At 40.3% G+C, this 9,844-nt stretch overlaps 2 long non-coding RNA genes across 2 annotated transcripts; both read left to right on the top strand.

The window, feature by feature from the left end:
- The first annotated feature begins 436 nt into the window (after positions 1-436).
- On the top strand, positions 437-2,022 carry LOC119359392. The gene is made up of 3 exons (XR_005172508.1): positions 437-483; positions 574-722; positions 1,619-2,022. It is a non-coding gene; the product is annotated as an uncharacterized LOC119359392 (long non-coding RNA).
- A 5,350-nt stretch (positions 2,023-7,372) lies between these two features.
- LOC119354666 lies at positions 7,373-9,472 on the top strand. The gene is made up of 2 exons (XR_005171141.1): positions 7,373-7,851; positions 9,104-9,472. It is a non-coding gene; the product is annotated as an uncharacterized LOC119354666 (long non-coding RNA).
- The last annotated feature ends 372 nt before the right edge of the window (positions 9,473-9,844 follow it).

Genomic DNA, 9,844 nt, shown 5'->3' with positions numbered 1-9,844 from the left:
TGAGCTCTTTTACCAAAACAATGTAGTTCGTTTGTCTAAAATTGTGACTCAGAAACACCTTTTAACTCAAATAATAAATAAATAAAATGGGATGAACATTGTAGGTTATGATCTGGCAAGGTTGAGTCATGAGAACATAGCAAAGTTTCTGGGCTATTGCAGAGAGAGTGACCCATTCTCGAGGATGTTACTCTTTGAGTACGCATCAAATGGGACCCTGTACGAGCACCTACACCGTAAGTCTATCTCTTCAATTTCGTTACGACAGAAATATTTTGCATATTCTGTGCATTGTAATTTGATCTCATTTGTTTTCTTCCTTTAGATGGAGAAGAGGCCCAATTCTCTTTGCTCAAACGAATGAAAATAGCCATCAGCATCGCCCAAGGTTTAAGGTATCTGCACACCGAGTCGCAACCGCCTTTTGCTATATCAGAGCTGAACTCCAATTCAGTATACGTTATAGAAGATTCTACCCCCAAGGTACTTGCATGGCTTTTCTGTACAAACTGAACTTTGAAATCCACTTCAGACAATTGTTCATGACTTGACAGAAATCATTCTTATGAGCAGGCTGACGACGTCGTCTACTGAAGCCCCACCAGCGACGCGACGGGAGAGCTCCGGCCTGTACGTGGGTGTGGGAAGACAGATCCGCATCGCCAGCCTACACAAGGCCATGTCAACGCCTCGACGCAGGGTTCATCATCCGTCTTCGTCGGGTAAGCAAAGCGATCCACCTTTCCTCTTTCTCATCAGATCCATTTTATTGTGATATTGCATTTAAGTCAACCAATTTTTATGATTCTTTCGGTGTTAAAGAAAATGGATTTTTACCTGAATAAATTTCGTGTATAGATATGTAGAGGATGAACTCAACAAGCGGATCTTTCAAGGTTAATTAGCCAAGCGGATCTTTCAAGGTTAATTAGCCAAGCGGATCTTTCAAGGTTAATTAGCTTTGCACATTTTATTAAATAGATGCAGTGGCATAGCACCTTCAATATCATGCTTGCACTCACATGTTTTCCAACAGCACCATGAATGCTGCCCAGAATTGCCATGCCTTCCGCTTTCGCTATAAGTTCCTATGCTGCTCCCTGCCCCCTCCTCCTGTCACGTGTGTTGTTTCCCTTGTCATCAGTGAGCTCTAGAAAACACAACTGCAAGGTACAGAATAGTTGCCACTTAGTTAGCATTTTAGTTAATAGTGTAGACATGTTAGTAACACTATAATGTTGGACAATAAATGAATTCGACAACATCCGAACGAACTTATCTTGCTTCCAAGAATAGTAAAATCATCTTTAATAATTTCCCTGATTTTGCTTATATTCATGTTTCTTAACATGTTTAGAATGTTGTTTTCTCCAAAATGCAGCGTTTACCTTCCATTTGGAGCATAGGATGCATTTTTTCATCATTTGCTGATTGAAAAAACCATTTTTCTGATAAAACGCAATCCATCAGTTAAGACTTAATTAATTGCCTTCTAGACACACCTTCAAATATATAAAAGTTCTCTCATAAGGTAGTCGTGCGAAGACTGTATTTTTGGTTTACATTGTTAATGTTTTCAGTGACCACAAATTTGACTTTCTTTTTTGCTTCTTTTCAGCTTTCAGGTTCTAAATGAGAAGGTAAGGATGTACTTGAGCTGCATGAGAAGACCCAGTTCCATTATCTCAGAAGCCAGAAGTTTCCCATTTAATATCTTTGGTTCTAAAATTTGTTTAAGAAAATGGCCATTTTGCTATTAGCACCACGATTATGTGTCAATTGTAGATTCTTAATTGTTTAGAATTATTTTATATGTTTGATTCCTTCGGTTCATATTTATTCAACAACAAAATATTTTCAAGATTGGTCCGTTTGAGGATCAAACTTCGAACATGTGAATTGATGTGGCATCAAGCTAAGTCCGTTGATACATTGCTATCCTTTTTTGCTTTGCACAATTAATCTTGTCACTAGAGATGTATGTAAATCCTCTAGCTTTGCTTATTTTATCTTTTTATTTCAGCTTATAGAATATCGTGCCATGCGTTCACAAATTACATGGTCATGTGGGTGGATTGTTTCTCCCGTTGCAACCCACGGGCATTGTTTCCTAGTTTAAACTTATATCTACCCTACTAATAAACCACGCACGGCTTCTGGTCGTACATCGCTGGTGTTTTTTCTAAAACCCCCCTCTTTTTCTTTGAAATCAACCCGCAGTCCCTGTTTAAGTGGCACTCTAGAAAAACGATTCATTTTTACATAAAACCCCCTGTTATTTGGACTATTCAACGCGCGCCAAAGCAGTTTTGTAAAGAAAAAAATAAAACACAACCACGCACAGAGCACAGGGGCTCGCCTACTCTCCCTCTCGCCCATGAAGTCATCGCCGCCGCCGCCGCCGCCCATGCCGGCTGCTTCTGGCGCCTCCGGCGCATCGCGGCACGCCCCAAGCTGCCCACGGTCGGCGCCTCCCTCCCCTCCATCCAGACTCTCTGCTCCCGGCCTCTACAGCCCGCTCGCAACCACACACCCATGGCTAGGGTTTCGGGCATGGCTTCGCCGACGCGTCTCAGGTGGTCCCAGGTTCGTCCTTCCTTCCTTCTTGGCCGAGATTCGCTGCCCCTACACCTCGCCTTCTCTTCAAATCCTCTGCTGGAGATGCAGTTGGGGCACGCCATGGGAGTTCCCATCCACCACGGTCGCCGCCGTCAAGGGATTCTTCAAGGAGATGTCAAGGACGCCATGGACATGCAGCTCCTCAAGGTTTTATCCCTCCTTTCCTCTGATATCAAGTTCTAACAGTACATTAATCCAAGCAACTGTTTTCAGATCAATTAAGGAATCAATCTCATGATGGTTGATGCTTGATGCAGCGGAGGATTGGGCCTCGCATTATTTTTTCCAGAATTGGGTGTGGGTACTCTGAGTGAGCTAAATCTGTGCATCAAAATTGTAGTCTGTAGCTTTATGTGTTACGTCTTAAGATTGAACTTGAAGATTGCTTTTGGGAGTAGTTTTAGTTGGTAGATGTTTCAGGCTCCAAATACGCACACATTATGTGCTTAGTGTGTGGCATAAACATGATCAGTTTTATGCTTAGAAACCAAATCACTGTCCACCCATTTTATTTCTTCATGAGTATTTTGTGTTGAAATCAGATCACCGTTCACCTGTTCTCGTACTGTTGTCTTTAACTTATTTTGCCGGTTCTCAATAAAATGCTCAGTTCAGGATGTGATTTTCAGTTTTAGGGATTTGATACTTTTGGCACTGAGCAAAAAAAAATTCCTCTGAGCGTGTACCTTCAAATGCAAAGTTCTGACAATGATTTCGCATGCGACCACACCGCCGTCGGTCGCTCTGCCTACCGAGTGCCACCCCGTCGCCTCCCCCACTCCCCCCACCTGGGACCTCACCGCCCGCTCTATCTAATATATTTTCCAGTTTTCTTGCAGTCGCCAATACAAATGTCCGCTTGAGTGTCAAAAAGCAGCAGTCATAATGAAAAAAGAGTATGGGTTCGTTGCTACATTGTAGTAGTTATGTACATCTCAAATTTTCAGCCCAGGATTTTTATTTTTACTAATGTGAGTATTTCTTAGTCACTCTTCATCTTCCAGCTTTGACTGAAAATAACTCTCCTGAAAACTGTTGGCAATACTCACAATGTGGTCTACAAAGAAACATTTGATGATCTTGCTTGATAACGTACCGGCGGGCAGAAAATATATCATGTTAGTACCATTCGTAAGCAAACATGTACCTTATTTCTGCTTAAATGTTCTCTGTTTCTTATTTCATAAGTGTTTTGCATTCCCTATAGAAGCTGACCGGCCAAATTTATGTTTACTACACTAGCATAGTCTCTCAAGTACTGCACACCTGCAGGCCACCCAACCCATATTTAAAATCGGGTACTTTTAGTTCTGACTGCAGTCATATAGATATTCATGTATAAAATTGTTTGCCTTTTGTTCTGGTTAAATCCAGTGATGGTGCTCTAGGTGATCATGCTTCTTAGCCGCTATTAGTGGGCGAAGGCGCAGCGTGTACAAGTATATCTTTCCACATAGAAAATAATTCATCTACACAAGCCTTCAGAACAGGGTAGATTTCCTAGAAGGCGACACCCAATAGGTCATTTTTGTACCCAGGTTTCCTTGCAAGCTTAGAATTATCAAATTCTACTACAGTTTATATTTGATGCATGAAATTGACCTCTTAGCAATCACCGGTTCAACAATCTTTTTATTATATGCAACCATCACAGGTCCTGATTTTTTAATTAAATATTCTTAATGTTGAACATTTTTTGTTACAGATTCAGTTCATTATTCAGGATCGCAAGAGTCCAATTCTTATGTGGTTCAGGAAGCACCAATTATAATACGAGTTAGACGGCTATACAATTCAACTTATCTACTGAAACAAGATGCTTAGCGGATCAACAAGATGCTTACAGATATAGAACAGCAGGAGGGTGAAGTGTGGGTATAACATGGCAAATGATAGACCCGGTGAAGAAGGAATGACAGTTGTGCGGAGGGTTAAGGGGTGTGGTTACAACGTGAACATGAGAGAAAGACCCGGTAAAGAAGGATTGAACGTTGTGTGGGCTTTCCATGTATGAATACTACTGGCAGTGTTACAGTGTGCTGATATGTGCTTTGTAAACAGCAGGCCAAGTGGTCCATTAGAAAAGGGCTGGATAGATTATCAAACAATGAGGGAAGCGAGGAAGAGCTCGGGATGACGGCGTAATGATTAGCTGTCTTCAAGTAGAAGATCCGGACAACCATAAGGGCGTGCGATTTTTTTTCCGATGCAATGCATGGGCGCCACGACCGACCTCAACCTTCGGATTTTACAGTACTGTAGTATTCATAGAAGTCTACTTTTTTGTTGTATTCGTAGTAAATTATAGTTAATTGATGACTAACCTGATGAAGGATTTACTGTCCTATAGCTTCTATAATTTACCGCACTATAATTTTTTTGATTGTTTGAATGTACAGTGACCTTATGTTTGAATTTACACTACCCTGTTTGAAGTTTTACAATCCTATAACTTCTGTAATTTATAGTAGTAGCTTAAAGGTTGTGATTTTTGTATTTTACAGTGATAGATTTTACACTATACTGTTACCTGAATTTACAGTGCTACATTTTTTACTAGAAGAACTATTTGAAGGAGATTGTGAGAGTACTGACCTACAGTTTGTCTTCTTGGTGTGACTGTAGTTTTCTGATTGTGTAGCTATTCTGTCCCCTTCTTCCTCCATCCTCTTTCCTGTTCTTATCTGATCATAAAGCACACATTGTTACTGGTTGTTTCTCCTTATTTTTACTGAAGTTCCAGTATCTTTGTTGTGATCTGGTTGTTACTGTCTGGAATTTTAGTAAAATGAACACTGTAAAATTCATCAAAGCTGAATGTGTGATACACTTTAAAAGTTACTCTTTATTCGTAGTGAGATGACTGTAAATTTCAACTGAAGCCACTATTTTTAAAGCTTCATGACGATGAAATGTTTAGTATGTGATTAGTTCATCTTGTGTTGATCATTGTACAGCAGGTTGATGATGACTTTCGGCAACCTAATTATAAATTTATACTATGTTTGTGTTCAGGAGTTTCTTCCACAAGTATCAACTTCAGATCCTTGAGAATGCCATGTGAATTTCAGGTTTTCTTCCAATAGTATTGTGAAGAAAACAAAACTGTCAATAACCTGGAGAAGGTCGTGAGAATACTGACCTGGCAGTGTTGCTTTCTGGGCCCTTTCATTGCTTGCTCATGGATCATAGAGCGCATAGGTCATACATACACATGCCATGTTTGTAGTGCCTGAAAAAATTGGTTGAATGCCCCATTATTTTCAGTCAAGATTTTTTTTTCAGTTGGTGTCAGATTTTTACTGGTTGGTATATTTGATTGAAGGCCAATTCAATTTCAGTCGATTGTAATATAGACACTCCCTTTTTTTTTAAAACCAAAGTGTTCTCTATGGGGGAAGCCTATACGGCGCTACCGCGCGCACTACCGCGCGCACTACCCCTCGTGCGCTGGGCGTTCTCAAGCGCAAGCCCATTTTTTGTTTTTTATTCGTATTTTCTTTTTCTTTCTTTTTTCCTTTCATTTTATTTTCTGTTTTCCTTTTTTCTTTCTTCTTTTCTCATCTTTACTTTTTCACTTCTTTGTGAAATTTCTTTTCAAATTCACGAAGATTTTTTTGTTCATCAAATTTCAAAAAATGTTCATCGATGTAAAAAAAAGGGTTCATCGAATTCAATTTTTTCATCGGATTTAAAAAATGTTCATTAAAATTTGTTCACCGACCTAAAAAAATATTCATTAAATTAAAATTGTGTTCATCATTTTCGAAAAAAGTTCAACAAATTCATTTTTTACCAAATTAAAAGTTGTTATTCAAGTTTAAAAAACGTTCATCATTATTAAAGAATGCTTATAAATTTTTCCAAAAAATAAAAAAGTTATTCATGAAAATAAAAATTGTTCATATTTTTTGAAATCATGGACGTTTTTTGAATTCAAGAACTGTTTTTGAGAAGTCAAAACGAACAATGTTTTTTTCCAATAGAACCTTTTTGTAATCGCAAATTATTTTAACATAAAATAAAACAAAAAGCAGAAAATAAAAATGAAAAGTACAACAAACTTATATATCTAAAAATACCCAACATAGTAAAAATCGTTTTATAATAAGCACACAGTTATATATTTTCGTACTTTTTAAAAACTCGTCAAAATTCCAAATGTTGTTACATTTAAAAAATGCATTTAGAAATGTTGAGAAAAATGTTATTCTTTTAATAAATAATTTCGTTTTATTAAAAAAAATCATGTTTTCCGAAAAGAAAAGAAAAAGATTTAGAGACTATTCCATGAGTTATTCTTCAGTCAGGCGAAGAATGTCGAGGTGGCTTCTTAACGCTCAATATTCAGCCGAGAAACAATAATCACGTTTATTAGAACTGAATATAAGAAATGGTGCGTAATGATAAAGAACAAAACAAATTGTACCTAATGACACATCAGTAGATTTTGCAAGATTCCATGCCCGTTGCAACGCACGGGCATTTGTACTAGTAAATAATAAAGCACGGATTGGGTCTCCGGGTTCACCGTTACAATACGCTTTCATCCTATAAATTTTACGCTTTCAGTTTCGGAAAAACCCATATTCAAGGTGGTACTAATTTTTTGCCAAAAACGATTCGTTAAAAACAAGAACGTTAAGAAAAACGCCATCGTTGCATTGGGCCTATTTCGGCCTGCCCTTGTTCAGCTCGGCCCCGTCGTCGCTCTCTTCCATCTCGATCCACCCTTCCAAAAATATCTCTCGATCCAATCGTCTTCTCCACTCTCCGCTCGCCGCCGCCGTGCTGCTGCACGTTCTCACCCTGCCGCCGCCGCCCTGCCCTGGCGCACAGCACGCGTGCTTGATCGCACCGATGTTGGCCGCTCCGCTCGCCACTGCGTTGTAGCCCTTGCTTACTGCACGCACCACCAAGCAGCCATCACGGCTGGGATCTGATGGCTGGCAGGCGAGGCACCGGAGGCGGACAGCCTAGGCCTCAGGAGTGCGGAGGCGAGGTCGGGTGGTGGCTCGGCGAACTACAGCAAGGGGCGTCAAGGTGCAGGCTTGGCCGGAGGAGGTGGGCCCAGATATTCGGGGGGACAAGGAGGATGAGAGGGAACCTCCTGCAGTGGACGACGAAGAAGGGGAGTAGTACCCCTCCTCAGCGGACCAAGATGACCTACCATGCCGGAGGCGAAGTGTTCAGCGGCAGCGGATTTGAAGGTGGCGGCAGTAGCAGATCGGCGTGAGCATCCTGCTCTCTCTCTCTCTCATCCTGCTCTCTCTCATCCTGCTCTCTCTCTCTCTCTCTCTCTCTCCGCATTGGTATTTGTTTTGTGGCGTGGGAGCTTCAACACGGCCATGCGTACGAATCTCAATCGATAGGCAGCAGCATACGGCCAGCCGACGGCATCACAGTAGCTCGGCTCTGTTACAATGAGAGGATGAGAAGGGAAGGAATTATGCAGTACGCACGCCGCCGTATACTACCAGAAAAACTCAAAGAACATGTCCAATTAACCTTGGATGCCGGAGTGTCCATCAGGGGCGGGAAGTTTGCGAGGTGCTGAAGCACAGCGCAAGGGAACCATCTCCATGGCCAACTCCGGCACCAAAGCGATACACTTTTTTTGGCTGGTTGTTGGTGATTTCTCCCATGTCTCTTGTTTTCTTGTTCTGTACAAAATTTAGTTCTATAATATCATCATTCAGTTACCTGAATTTTATCTACCTGCAAGAACATGATATGAGTTGCTATTCCCTATTCTCTAAGGTAATGCATTAATTTGCTGCTTAGTTAGGAAGAGGAGGAGGAGTACGGTGGGCTCGACCTGCTGGTGGTGGACGTCGGGATTGACGAGATGCACAGTTCCTATGGTGGCTGCCGGGCTAATAGGATTTGTAGGAGGAGGAGGACGGGTGGGAGAGACCTGCTGCTAGAGGACGAGGGTCGATGAGATGCATGATTCCTATGCTTCTCTTGAGACAGCCATGATGGGAACACGATTCATATGCTTTAGTTATCTATTTCAACTGATCCATGGTTATAGTTGTACACTGTATGGGCTAACTTCTTCAAATTCGGCTTTTTTTTCCTGAAGTGACGAGAGATCTTAGTTATATAGGAGTAAATGCGCCTTTTGGCGAGTACAATTTAAAGCTTTATTCTTTGCTGATCATATAGACTATTTAATACAACAACTTGCTGTCTTCTAAAAGCAATATAAGCCCATTATTCTTCGCAGAAAAAAGAGAGCAGACTGCAAGTTGTATAGCCATGTATATCAGTATTCTGTATGTAATTGCTATATTAACAAAGTGTTCATCACATTAGGTTGTCATTATATTTCAGATGTTCTTTTTACATTAATTTTGTTTCAATTTTAAGGTAGGTATTCGTATTTGTTATGATTATTATTTATTTCCTTCTTTACCAGCTTACTGTTGGATTGTTGGTTGTATAGCCCATGATTTCCATCTTTCTTGGTTCCCTGTAGGAGTTGATTGAAAGGCTTCTAATATGTGATATTCACTCACAATTTGCATGAAGGAATGCCCACATCGGCTATATATCAAGAGGATCTGGGTAATTCATGTTATCTTTAATTTCATTGATACTTCAGTAATAGTATGGAATAGTACTATGCAATCCAATTCTTTCTCCAGGAGCCAATAGCCCAGTTCTTACATTTTCTGTTTTTATAGATGTCCTACTATCAGTTCTATTGTGAAATGCTTCGGTCTATGATTTTTGTTGCGGATTGTTGTTTGCAGGCAATATCTGAAAACCTGAAATTATTGAACATGCAGGCATGAGTTCTGTTTACATATTTTTAAGAAATTTGGAACATGTACTCTTAATATTATATTATAATTTCTGCGATCGCAATTAAGGTATACACCCACCACACGCACAAGACACACCACAAGTCACCGCCTTGACCGATGTATCAATAGACATGTATTGAACGATGAAGACCCGGGATGAATCTGCCTCTTGAAATTATCTGATCTTGCACAACGGCCATGTATCTAATCGGATAAACCATGTCAATAGTGCACATTTTATGCCTATTGATATTTATTAGTTTCCCGGTGTGCGGCTTTTTTAGATGCAATGCAATGAAGTAGAGAATCATGCTGTGGCAGTGACAGTTGATGATTTCGGACGGAATTTGCTACTTGAAAGTGTGACATCCATGTGTACTATTGTTTCCAATCCTCTATTTTTTCTTCCT

Source organism: Triticum dicoccoides, chromosome 2A (assembly GCF_002162155.2).
Source record: "Triticum dicoccoides isolate Atlit2015 ecotype Zavitan chromosome 2A, WEW_v2.0, whole genome shotgun sequence".
In the NCBI taxonomy this organism is placed as follows: Eukaryota; Viridiplantae; Streptophyta; class Magnoliopsida; order Poales; family Poaceae; genus Triticum; species Triticum dicoccoides.
Note: the sequence above shows the minus strand (reverse complement) of the source record. Positions and strands in the feature narration are given on the sequence as shown.